Raw genomic sequence first — 14,151 nt, forward strand, 5'->3', positions numbered from 1 at the left:
TGTGTCTTCCTCTCTCACACACAAGTCTTTCTCTGTGTTTGTCTCTGCGTGTGTCTGTCTCTGTGTGAGTTCAGGTTTTGTGTTTTTAGAAGGGCAAACCCTGGCTTCAAATTCTGGGGGGTTGGGAAGTGACCCATCCTTACTGAGTGTGGGGCTGAGTAGGCTCCGTAGGAAACCCAGCCAGCTTCTTCCTTGCTCCAGCAAACTCTATAATGGAAAAACAGCCCAGGAGGCTCTTCTGAGACCCACATGGCAGCAGACGCCCAAATGACTCACTGTGAGCGACCCTTCTTCAGGGCGAAACATTGAGGTGGCCTTGGATGGGGGTGGAGAGATGGGAAAGAGAGAAGGAGAAGGAGGAAGAAGGACACAATGGACCCCTTAGGTCATGGGTTGCATTGTCATGCTGCTCTAACAGTCAGGAAGTTTTTCCAGCTAGACATCAGGAAAAACTTCCTGACTGTTAGAGCAGTATGACAATGGAACCAGTTACTTAGGGGGGTTGTGGACTCTCCCACCCTAGAGGCCTTCAAGAGGCAGCTGGACAGCCATCTGTCAGGGATGCTTTAAGATGGATTCCTGCATTGAGCAGGGGGTTGGACTCGATGGCCTGGTAGGTCCCTTCTGACTTACTTTTCTATGATTCTGTGAGAAGAAGAAGGGAATGAGAGGAGGAGCAGGAAGAGAGAGGAGGTGAAGGAGGAGGAAGAAGAAGTTGTCATTGTGGTGTGGTGCTTCAAGTGTTGGAGTAGGGCTTAAGAAATTGGGATTCTAGTCCCCACTCGGTCATGAAGCTCACCAGGTGACTTTGGGCCAGTCCCTGGCTCTCAGCCTGACCTACCTCTCAGGGTTGTTGTGAGGTAGGGTGACCAACTGTCAGGATTTCCCCAGATTTGTCCTGGTTTTTGTTCTTTCCATGGTGTCAGGGGGGATTTTCTATAATTTTCAATAATGTCCTGGAATGACACACCTTCCCCTTTAAGGCTGCCATTAGCATGGCAGGAGGGAATGACATGCTTTCTTGAGGCACATCGTTCCCCCCCCCCCCCGAGCTCCAATTGAGGTCTTAAAGGGGAAAGTGGGTCATTCGTGGACATTATAGAAAAGGCCCCAATTGGAGTGGATGGTGGTGGTGCAGAATGAAATCCTTTCCCCTCCTCCGCTCCAATCGGGTTCCTTAAGGTGGCGGAGGAATAACGTACTTTCTGCAGGACTCAGAAAGCTGCTTCCCCACACACACACTAGGTGTCCTCTTTTTTGGTTTCCCAAATATGGTCACCCTATGTGAGGATAAACGGGAGAGGAAGAGGACCACGTAAGCCCTGGGTTTCTCGCAAGAGCGGAAAAACCGTTGGGATATATAAACATAATCATGAAAAAAAAAAACTTGGCCCTCGTGCTTCTACGAGTAAAAGCTTCCTGTGCAGAGGCGTAATAAGCCCGGTTTCCCCTTGAGAGCAGAAGCGAGAATCATGATGAAAGAACAGATGAGTAGCTTCTAACCACTAAAGGATTCTTACCACTCTAACCACTACAGCTTGCTCCAAATTTAGGGTTGATGGAGGTGTCCATGGAGAGGAAGTGCATTTTGGAAGGCTCACGTTGCGCGAAACATGTTCAGGAATAAGTGTGGAAACACCGGCGTAAAGTTTGCGGATGGATGAGGAAACAAGACGGAACGGATGCCAGAGAACCTGGCGAGGCGTGGGAACGGACCGGTCCGTCCAGTCCTGGAGAGTTTTCCAGGTTCCCGCAGCGATGCAAGGAATTGTCTTGTGACCGTCGTGCCTACGTGCCCTAGCTAGGGAGCCTGGGAGAGGTGTGTGTGGAGGCGGAGGGGGGAAGCCAAAGAGCAAAGAGAGCGTTTCATTCAAATCCACCTCGCCCGGGACAGAGTGATGTCATGCACCGAGGGAGAGGTGGTGGTGGATGAGGAAAGGTGACGTCACTTCCTGTCTGGCGCTGTCTGATTGGAGCCGAGGTCTCCAGCCGCTGGGCATGGCGTGGAATTCGATACTCCTTTGGACGGGAGAGAGGAGTGGGACAGGCTGCGATTCAACACCCCCTCCGCCTGCCTCAATCGAGGGGGGGCGGCTTCCGGCGCCTGGGCTGCCCCATGGTTTCTTTCCTGTTGTGTCTGTTACTGGGGGTGGGTGGGCTTGGCTGGAGGAGGGGGCGCCCATCTGCATTGCAGCAGGACTGTTTTCTTAAAAGTCCTCCGTGCCAGAGAGCCGACGTCAAACTTTCGCTTGGCCGGGGTTGCATTTCCCCCCCTCCGGGGGCGTTTTGGGGGAAGGACCCCTCCCCTAAATCAGGAAATAGTGGACGGTGAAGCGGGAGTGTGAGTCACGGCTACAGGGAGCCAAAAGAGTTTTGATTGGAGAAAACTTGGAGCCGTGTCAGGAGATCGGGAGAGCCAAATCGTAAGCCCCCCGTGCACACGACGCCTCCCCGTGCGGCTATGGGGATGTACGGGCCTTTGTTCTGCACCTCGGGGCCTCAGCCAGGAACAGAGTTTTCTCTGGTTGTTGTTGGGAACAGAAACCCGGGCAAAATGTGCCGGATATATAGGAAAGGCAGCTCTTGTTCCCGTTTGCCGGCCTGTTCATGGGGCCAACCCGTCACGATCACAGCTGGGTGGCACCGGGCTTCTCGCCGCCTTTCGTCCCCATGGCGCAAGGGGCTGGTTGCAGCCCTATTAAGGCCAAAAGAACCCTGGGTAATCTGCCCTCCTGCCTATCCGTGACCCTGTTCAGACTACGGCTGTGCTCCGCTTCGCTTCGGAGCGTAGAAGCAATAGCGAGGCGGCCTGATTCGCCTCCGACAAAGGCGGAGACGAAGTGGTTCGGGGGGGGCTGCGGATCGAGGCGAAGAGGATCGACACAAAGTGGATCCTTCGCCTCGATCCAGAGCTCTGAAAAAAAGGTAAGTGGGGGCTTACCTGCCGCTGCCGCAGTCCATGTGGTGAAGGCGGCAGAGGGGAGGCGGGCTTACCTGCTTCTGTTGCGGTCCGGCGGCAGCTTCAACTGAGGCTGAGGCTCAAACTGGATGACCAGGCCGCAACCGCGGCCTGCCCTTCTGCTTTGAGCCTCGGCCTCAGGTGAAGCCGTTGCCGGAACACAATAGACGCAGGTAAGGAGGGAGGAGAGAGGGGAGCCTTACCTAGCAGTCCGTGCGGTGCCGGCGGCAGAGCCAGGTAAGGGGGCAGGGGAGAAGGGTCTTACCTGAGTCCGTCGCGTTCTGGCAGCGGCTTCAACTGAGCCCGAGGACTCAAACCAGAAGACCAAGCCGCGACCTGGTCTTCCTGTTTGAGTCCTCGAGCTCACCTGAAGCAGCCGGCGGACCACGACGGACACAGGTAAGGGGGGAGGAGGGAGGGGGCTTACCTGCTGCCATTGCCACTTCTGTGAAACTCCGATTTGGATCCGGAGCTCCACAGCGGAGCGGAGCGGACCATAGGTGGATTGACGCATGGTGGAGTGGGCCCAATCCGGAATTTGTGGATCGGGTGTGTAGCGGATCAGGGTGTGCGTGTCCGTGCACAGCCCTAGTTCAGACGACACATGCCAAGCCACGCTGGCTTTGCGTGCCGTGTGAACCATTCCTAACCATGGTGGCTCCGTAACCATGGTTTAAACACACTGGCTAACCATTTGCTGCAAAAGGGTTAGCAGACTAACCACGGTTTAGCATGTCGTCTGAACCGGCCCTATATCTATCTATCTATCTATCTATCTCAATCCATTTGCCAGTCTCAGGGATCAACAAGTACAGGAGGTCCAGGGATCATTTTGGAGGTGGCAGGTTGGCTGCTCTGTAGGGCTAAAAGGGTTAAACATGGCTCATTCGCCAGCTAAATTTGTCCCTTTCAGTGCTCCGTAGCTGCTATGGGGCGCTCGACACTCCCTCTGCTTCCCAAGGAGGGCGTGGGGAGGAGGGCTGCTATTGTCCCGTGAGCCGGGTGTTCCCCACCCCTGATGAATCAGCACCCTGCATCCATCCACCCACCAAATACAGGGTAGGCGTTGCCGGTTCTCCACCGCAACGACCCCCATTCTTCTGAAAAGGGACGGGACATCCAGAAGCACTCCTTTGGACCCGTATTTTTCCGTCCCAGCATCCACACATCCACACACACAAGGATAATGAAGGGCAGCCACTTTGCGAGTGTTGGTGCAAAGGAGTGGAGTGATCTCTCTCTTACACACACACACACACACACACACACACACACACACACACACTTCTTCCTTCTCCATAACATCCTATTCCTGCCACCACGCAAAACTGCCCAATGTTCTGTTCCTGGAAGCAGAAACCGTAGACTGGGCTTCCCCAACCGGCCACCCTCCAGGTAGCTTGGACTGCAACTCCCATCATGCACAGCAAGCAGGCATACAGAGGAACGCAGAAGCAACGGATTGGCCCACAACTTTGTTTTCATCACGTGTGTGCAACTTTATCCTCAGGATAAAGTCGTCTAGAGAATACCTCTTTTTACGGCTGCTACTGCTAGTAGGAGAAAGTCATCTCCAGCTCAAGTAATCAGCTGATTACTACTACTCGTACTACTACGAGTAGTAGTTCTAAAAGTAGTAGTAGTGGTAGCAGCTGATTATTTGAGCTGATTAGTAGTAGTAATAGAACTACTACTATGAGTATTATTATTATTATTATTATTATTATTTATTTATATAGCACCATCAATGTACATGGTGCTGTACAGAGTAAAACAGTAAATAGCAAGACTCTGCCACATAGGCTTACAATCTAATAAAATCATAGTAAAACAGTAAGGAGGGGAAGAGAATGCCAACAGGTACAGGGAAGGGTAAGCAGGCACAGGGTAGGGAAAAACTAACAGTAGAAAGTAACAGTAGAAGTCTGCACAACATCAAGTTTTAAAAGCTTTAGGAAAAAGAAAAGTTTTTAGTTGAGCTTTAAAAGCTGTGGTTGAACTTGTAGTTCTCAAATGTTCTGGAAGAGCGTTCCAGGCGTAAGGGGCAGCAGACGAAAATGGACGAAGCCGAGCAAGGGAAGTAGAGGCCCTTGGGCAGGCGAGAAACATGGCATCAGAGGAGCGAAGAGCACGAGCGGGGCAATAGTGTGAGATGAGAGAGGAGAGATAGGAAGGAGCTAGACCGTGAAAAGCTTTGAAGGTTAACAGGAGAAGTTTATATTGGATTCTGAAGTGAATTGGAAGCCAATGAAGAGATTTCAGAAGCGGAGTAACATGGTCGGAGCGGCGTGCTAAGAAGATGATCTTTGCGGCAGAATGGTGAACAGAAACCAACGGGCTGATGTGAGAAGAAGGAAGGCCAGAGAGAAGAAGGTTGCAGTAGTCCAACCGTGAAATAACCAGTGCATGAACAAGCGTCTTGGCAGAAGAGACAGACAAAAATGATCGAATCCTGGCAATATTATACAGGAAAAATCGACAAGATTTAGCTACTGCCTCAATATGAGGAATAAAGGAGAGCGAGGAGTCGAAGATAAAGCCAAGGCTACGAGCTTCCTTGACCGGAGTAAGCGTAACATCATTGACAGTAAGAGAGAATGAGAGATGAGGAGAAGTAGTAATAGCAGTAGTAGTAGTAGAAGAAGAAGTTAATCAGATGATTATTTGAGCTAGAGATGGATCCCCCCCCCCAAAGCTGGAGGTGGTTCCAAAGGTGAATGACCAATTGCTATACTTTTGCCCCAAATCAAACAGGGTTGCTAGGCTTTTAGGGACCACTACTCAGGGATAAATCGCTCAAACTCCTCCTTCGTTCAACCCAGTTTATATTCCCTGTTCTTCCTTCACCCTTTCTGCTACATTACTGCAAATTCCATTCACTGGAGGTGTTGGCCTGCCCTCTAGTGGCGAATTTGGGTTTTTTTCCATTATTACTCCTTGCTTGGGAGAGGCTGAAACACCATCCTTACTCATGGACTGGGAAGAGAAGTTGTTACCATTGGTGTGATTATGATTTAATTTCTCCACAATTCTCCAGCACAGCATTGCCCCAGGGCATTCTGGGAAATTGATGAAGTGGCTTCCCTGCCTGATTCTTAAATGCCCATAATTTTATATGCTTCCATTGTGTCCCCTGCCTCACACCGCGAATCTACACCAGAGGCAGGAAAGCTCTTTCCAGGCTGGGGTCCGAATTAAATACTGGAGAATTTTTTTTTTGAGGGTGTGTGTGTTGCATTCTAGTGGTAGGAGGGGGCAAAGTAATTTTTTTATTATTTATTTCTTACATTTCTATACCGCCCCATAGCCAAAGCTCTCTGGGCGGTTCACAAAAATTAAAACCATCAAGGACACAATAAAACAACCAACAATCTAAAAACACAAATCCCAAATACAGTATAAAAAGCACAACCGGGATAAAACCACGCAGCAGAAGTTGATATAAGATTAAAATACAGAACTCAAACAGCGAAGACGAAATGGGTACCCCGGGTGGATGTGTGTACCCCCAGTTCAACGCCCCTTCATGAAATTACACGAGCTCATGTGAGTCAACTTTGGTTTGGTTACGCAGGGCTGGGCACAGCCCCTGCCCCGATTCGACTTGGAGGCCAATCTGGGGGGCTCCCAACGTGCTCTGATTCGACTTGGGGCACTTCGGTCCTGGGCTGCCTCGCTTCAGCTTCGGTTCCAGGAAAGCCATTTATGAGGACGTTTAAGAGTCCATTGGACTACCCACTTCTCAGCTGCTTCCTGTCACACCATCCCAGCTGCTACCCCGCTAGCCGCCCACCTGCAGTTCTGTGGGACTTACTTGAGCCTCCGCATGTGCCAGTGAGCCGCTTCGCCTCCTCTCTGGGCTGCTGTAGTTTGCAACACTCAACTGGTGGCAGCCCAAAGAAGAGTCCAGGTGGCTTGCCTATAAATGCAGAATCTTTGGTAAGTCCCATGTGCAGGTGAGTGGGGTGGGGGGAGGAGAGAGGCTGGCCATTGGGCCAAATCAGCCTAAAGCTGTTCGGGTGCTTTGGGCTGAAGCAGCCCAATCGGGTCCTGAAGCAGATTCGGACTGAGCCAGGCCGAACTGGCCCGCTTCGACTCAGATTCGGGCTTTGGGACCGAGGTGAAGCACAGCCCTAATGAAAACGACGTCCAAAAGCGCCTGGCCTGCAAGCGATCGAATGGTGATTTGCAACTCTTTTCCCTTGGTCCGCAGTCTCGAATCGAACCTGCCAGAACTCCAACGCAGCTATTCAAGGTGCTGGAGATGTTTCGAGGCCGGGATTCATCACTTGGATAGCTCCGTTAGCGGTCCCGCTGGTTCTGGCTGAAACCCGGAGAGGATTCACAGCCCCACTGAAATTGGAGCCAGTGGCTTGCAAAGTGCAAAGAGATCAACCACTTCCTTTGCACCAACCATCTTGGCTAATGGGGGGTTATTGCAAGAACAGGAAAAAAAATGTGGGTCCAGAGGAACGCTGCCATGTTGCTGAGTGGACGTTACCCGCCCCCCCCGCCCAATCCTCTGCTTTGCAGGCATGATCTTAATGTTCGTTTGCCTCAGTTTCCCTTTTCTGTAGAATGGGTTGGTGCTGTGGATAATACTGACCCTGTGGCTCCACCTCCCAGCCCTTGCCTTCCGCACCACCGACCCCAAAGGGGTCTAGCTGCCACCAACGGCACCACAATTCCATCTAAATCCATCAGGGCTGGCCCGACCGTTAGGCAGAGTGAGGCGATTTGCCTCAGGCAGCAAATGCTGGGGACAGCAGCTCCCGGGGCTAACCCCCCCTGAGTTCCCTGGGGTTTTTCTTCTGTTGGAGGGCGCACATTTCTTGCTCCATAGCCTGTGTGGAACCCCCTAAACTAGCCCTCTGCTTTGGAGGCGATCCCGTCAAACATCAGTCCAGTCAGCTATTGGACGTGGAATGGGAAGGCTGTGCCATTTGGACTTCTCCTCAGGCAGTAAAGTGTCTTGGGCCGGCCCTGAAACACACACACACACACACACACACACACACACCTCCCAATTCAAACACCTAGCTGCTGTTTTGCTCTCTGCCTCCTTCCCCCAAGTAGAAGGACATCAGTAGCTCTGCTGGGTATCTCATTCCAAGGAGAGAGAGAGAGAGAGAGAGAGAGAGAGAGAGAGTTCCCAGCTGTCAGGAGACAAACGGATTTCTCTCTCTTCTCTCTCTCTCTCTCTCTCTCTCTCTCTCTCACACACACACACACCTCCCGATTCAAACACCTAGCTGCTGTTTTGCTCTCTGCCTCCTTCCCCCAAGTAGAAGGACATCAGTAGCTCTGGTGGGTATCTCATTCCAAGGAGAGAGAGAGAGAGAGAGAGAGAGTTCCCAGCTGTCAGGAGACAAACGGATCTCTCTCTCTTCTCTCTCTCTCTCTCTCTCTCTCTCTCACACACACACACACACACACACACACACTTCAGTCGTATAATACAGCCCCTTCTAGCATTTGTGCATGTGTTTTATAACATTTATATATACATCCATCAGTCAGAGAATCCAGGCCCATGGGGAGGCTGTACACATACACACACACACACACACACACACACACACCTCATATCATGGCAAAGGGGAAACCAACCAGCCCCATACATCAGGGCGAGAAGGAACAGCCACCAGGCGTCTGTTTCTGCCCTTCCCTGCCCGAAAGAACGCCGATAAGAACATTGGAACGACAAACGAGTGTTCGTGCGTTGCTTTCTCTTTTTTCCCCTCCTCCCTCCTCGTCCCTCTTCCTTTTGTGTCATGTCTTCTTTGAAATTGCAAACCGGAAGGCAGGGACTGTCTTGTTATTCATCCGTGTCAGCCGCACTGGGGGGGGGGCTGTTTTGTTTTCCCGGCTGAAGAGCGGGGTCAAAATCTGTGACTAAATGAACGGGCGAAATAAAGCACACCTCCTTCCCCTTAAGACGTGTCACGGTGTGGACAACGCTAGTCAAAACATTGCTCCACTGATGCCTAACCGACCCTCTAGCTGAGTATTGGCTACTATGTCTGGAATCAAACTGGAGCCTTTTGCGGATAAAGCAGAGGGATTGGGTGATGTGTGTTCCTCCGGATGTTTTGGCCTCCAACTCCCATCACGCTTCACTCTCCGCTGTGAGATGGGTATTGTAGGCCAAAACATCCGCAGGGCCACAAGCAGCCCACCTTGGCTGCTCAGGATGTGCTCCACCCTTGAGCTAAATCGGCCCTGTCCCTCAAAGTTAAGTATGAGTGTAGTCCTCGTTTTCTTGAAGAAGGGGCAAATTCCAATAGAAAACTAAGAAGCTGCCTTCAGCCAAGTCAGACGATGAGTCCGTCAAGCTCAGAACTGGCTATTTTAATTTCTAGGCAGAGTTTCGATCCACCAAGGCAGACTTTGCAGAAATCTTTCCAAAGGCCCTTAGATCATGCCACGCTGGAACTCCTGCTCTGAGCAAAGAGACTCAGGTTATCTTTTGCCTTCGGATTCCCCTGGCCGGCCCTTCCCTCCTGGGGCTTCAGACCTTGATCCATTCTCCCCGGCATACCTCCCCCCCTCCCCCAGCACCGGCAGAAGCCATCAGCTAATAAACTTTGGCCTCTGAGATCTAAGGGCAGCTGACTGCGTCTCCGGGTAAATTCTGAGAAAAGGTCTGCGACATAACGTACAGCCCGGAGAGGGAAGCCACGGGCGCTTGGAGCAGGTAAGTCGAAATCCTCGCCTAGTTGGCTCAGATCTTGAAACAGGGCACTGGGTGCTGACGCTTAGCCTCTTCTGTGCCATAAAAGCAGAGGCCCAGCAGGCAGAAATCCAACTGGTGCCACGTTTCGTGCGTGGAAGTCTTCCCTGTTGGATTTCTGCATGATGTGTCATTACAGGAAAGAAGGAAGGTTGGGGATATACCGCTTGAAAACAAATGGAGTTTCCACTTCTTTCTTTTTACTTTCTTTCTGTCTCTAGATCAGTTGTTCTCGGCCGTTTCTTTTCAGAGGCGACATAAAAATAACCAACAGGGTGGGTGGTGGCTGAGCAGACCATTTAAGAAATGTTCCTTTTGATCCTACAACACAGGGCACACCTTTTGATAACTGTCTGTAGTCTTGCCTTCTGCAGCGACCGCTTTAGGGGGGAAATGAGTCAGCTGCAACAGCAGTGCCTTATCAGGAATATTGCAGCCACTACCGTCGGGCCTGGTGGCCGATTTGATAATCCATCACCAGTCAAAAAGCCCGATTGGCAGGTTCAGACGTTTCCACGGACCACCTGAACGGAATGTGGGGAACACCATTGGCCCACGGACCACCGCATGAGAATCCCTGAGGGCAAATTAAAATTTGATGCCCTACAGGCCATGGGCAGGCAACCCGGCACCTAGTCAATGTTTTGGACTTCCAGTCCCATCATCCCTGAGCCTTGACCGGGCTGGCTGGGGCTGATGGCCATTGTTGTCCAAAACACCACTAGGGCTGCAGGTTCCTTTCCCAGGCCCGCCCATCTCTCGTCGCACACACACAAAAAAGGCTTCGCGCATAGAGATTTGCAGTCAAAATTTGTGCGATTTGCACGAATCGCACAAACGGGCGCAAAATTCAGCCACAATTTGCACGAACGAAAGAAAGACGGGAAATCTGCAAAACGGACCGACACGATGCAAAGACCAAGGGAAACTACTCCCCTAAATGGATTCCTCTGACACCCCGAAGTGGATCAAGTTGCTCTATGTTTCAACTTGTCCTATTTGTCCGTTTTCCGGGATAAAAAGAAAGTCCCACGATTTAGCACAGTGAACTCTGGTTATCAGACAATAAAGAAATGTAATAAATAAATAAATAAATAAATAAATAAATAAATAAATAAATAAATAAAATATGTATCTCCGCGCATGCACAGGAACGTCCCGGCAGCCCCGAGATCTGTTTCCATCCCTGAATCGCGTATCGTGGTGACAAACGTTCTTGCTGCCATTTGAACCGAAAGAGCAAACGCTCTCTTATTTATTTATTTCTCTTGGCCTTGAAATCCGTGGAGGCCTGGCCTCCACGCCAGAGCAAAGGGATACACGGCTGCAGGCGGGCTGATTCGTCCCGAGATGTACAAAGGAATAAGGCAACGCAAAAGACGTTCAGGCAGCGGTCCCTTCCTCGGTATGAGAACTGGAGTTGTGCAAACCCCATCCCTTCTTTTCGTCTGCGAGCTGACGGAGGCCCCAGATGGTGTCAACGCTGCTGCCATGTCACGCGCTCAGGGATTTTCATGTGCCGAGCCGGGCAGGCTCACGGCGCATGGGATAATTAAGGCCCTGTTGTTTTCGGCGCACTGCTGATAAGTGAAGGCTACAATAAGGCGCTAAAAATAACCCATGCGTTGTCTTGCACTCTGGCTTGGCTGCCTTCTGAAGCAAGAAGCACAGATGGTGATACACTTTGTGCGTTCCGAGGAAGTCAGAGAGGAAGGAGGCAGGGGACACCATGATCACAAGGCAGTTGACAGGGCCTGCCATGGGTGTGGCAGGGCACCTCAGCGCTCAGGCTGCAGAGGAGATGAACGAGCCATTAGCATGAAAAAATACCTGCTCCTGGTGGAGATGAACACCACCAGAACTGGGTTTGTTGATATGGATGGCTGGCAGTTTTGGACTGGACTTTTACTAGGGGAAAATACATACCCACAAACGAACGTATTGGCAAAAAGAACGTACCCCAAATGCATTTTATTGGGGGGGTGAGAGAGAGTGCTTGCAAGAATCTTGCAAAACAGATGTGGAAACGGGGCAACACAAAATAATAATAATAATAATAATTCAAACAACCTGAAACCATCTTGAAAAATGCAGATCATAAAATATACCGGGACAGAATAATTCATATGGACAAGATAGCACTTTAGAATTGACTTGTTATAGACAAAAAAGAAAACACATCTACCTCATTGACATAGCAATATCTAGTGACAAAAAGGGTTGTAGCAAAGGAAGAGGAAAAGAGAGAAAAATATACACCATTGGCTATGGAAGTTAAAGAAGTATGGCAAAGGGGGAAAGTTGCAATTATTGCTTTGGTCACATCAGTCACTGGCATCACATCCTTTTTAATTTTTTTTTACAGAAAACCTTCAGAAACTGGGCGTACCAAAATACATGCACGCCGACATCCAGAAAGCAGTCTAGTACAGCCTTCCTCAACCTGGGGCGCTCCAGATGTGTTGAATTGTAACTCCCAGAATGCCCCAGCCAGCTGGCTGGGGCATTCTGGGAGATGCAGTCCAACACATCTGGAGCGCCCCAGGTTGAGGAAGGCTGATCTAGTAAAACTGCCATGAGCAAGAAAAGAGATAATAATAATAATAATAATAATAATAATAATAATAATAATAAGCATCGGAACTTTAAGCGTTTTGTATATGAATCTGTATATTCTCAGAGACACCTTGGTCTCTTTTGGGGAAGGCGTCTTTCTCCTTTCAAGGGGCTGGGGGCAGATCAATGCTCTGCACACGCTCAGAGGCACCCCAGGACATTTGCAGCGCAAAGCTGGTAACCCTGCATAGCTCCCGGGTCCTGTTGTGCTTTGGAGAGCAACTTGGTGCGATTGATTAATTGATCGATTGGAAGACAGATGGGGTGTCTGTTTGAGACCAAGATGTGGCCAAAGGCTGCTCCCATTCCCACCCTAGTTTCGGGTGGTTTTTTTGGTTTCGTTTTGTATTTTGCCAGTGCCTTCGTTTTTCAGCCAAAACAAGGCCTCGATTGTTTCGGAGGGAACGATTTCCACCCCTGGGCCTGCCCACCAATTTCCTTTCCAAGAATGGCGGGGACGCAACCTGGTGTCAGCGCCCAAGAGCAGACACTACACATCCGGAGAGCTCCGGAGGGGGTGGAGGATGACCCCGGAGCACATCTCCGCCTGAATGCTGACGGCGCAAGGGAAGATTAGCCCAGGGGTGGGGTGAGGGTTGTCTTTTAGGGTTTTTTTTTTTAGCTAATCCGCCAGGCAAAGTTCCTCTCGGGCTTCATGCGAGAGGAAAAGGGAATTCAGCCAGCGGAGGACATTTCGTTCCGTCTCTAGCGGGAAGGACGTGGAATTCATTACCACCCAAAGCAGTCGCTCCGCTGATGTGACTTCCCTTGGCCAGAGGGGTGGGAAAAGCAGAGGAATATTTACACCGTCCGTAGGCCAATTTTTTTTTTTAAAAAATGGGACAATTCATAGCGGCTATTTCTTGAAGACGAGGCAGCCTGCCCTAAAGGTTTGCAGGTGTGGGTGTGGGTGTTCAGGCACACCATAAAGCCGTGCAAATCGCCCCCAAAGCGGCCTGATGCATGTCAATATCAATCCTTTTGCTCTTTTTCGTTTTGTCAAATGCTTTGTTTCTCCAATCAAAAAGCGATCGTTTCCCTGCCTAGCATGACCAGATGCAAAAGAGGGCAGGGCTCCTGCATCTTTCACTGCTGTGATGAAAGGGGAATTTCACCAGGTGCTGCACACCTACAAAGGACACCTGCTTGAATTCCCTTTTCTATACAACTGTGAAAGATACAGGAGCCCGGTCCTCCTTTCCATAGGGTCACGCTGGCAAAGGGGTCTGGCCATGTGGGGGGGGGATGCCAGTTTTTGGTGGACCAGAGCCCATTTTGTGTCATGAATCTCCTGGCAAGTTTTGAATTTTGTGCCACGATAATGATTCAACTAACCTTTAAGATGGGGGAAGAGTCTTCCCTGCACGGTTCCTTCTAATAACAAACTCAGGCGGAGCGTGCAGATGGAATTAGTGCTGAAACCGAGAAGCAAGACGGACAAATGACATAATCTTCGCGTCCTTCCAACATTTCGGGACAGGGACTTGCGGGCAGAATCACATTAAGAGCTTGAATCGGGTTTTCTACCAGTCTAAACATCATGGCTTCCCAGCCCCACCCTCAAAGAATCCTGGGATTTGTAGTTTGCGGAGGAGCTGAGAATTCCAGCTCCTGTGTAGTGCTGGCTTGACCATGGAGGGCATGAACGGAATCCTCTCTTGGTGCTACCTCGCAGGGTCGTCGTCACAATAGCAGGCCCGAGGTCGGAATGCTAACAACTCTCCAGTTGAGACAGAGCCATCAATAGGGGCGGGTACCGTTGGAGGTGGCAGCAACGGCTATAAATGGATGTTTCGCCCTGTAGGTTGCTATGCATGCAGATAGGTGTGAGATGAAAATAGCC

This window comes from Elgaria multicarinata, chromosome 23 (genome assembly GCF_023053635.1).
Source record: "Elgaria multicarinata webbii isolate HBS135686 ecotype San Diego chromosome 23, rElgMul1.1.pri, whole genome shotgun sequence".
In the NCBI taxonomy this organism is placed as follows: domain Eukaryota; kingdom Metazoa; phylum Chordata; class Lepidosauria; order Squamata; family Anguidae; genus Elgaria; species Elgaria multicarinata.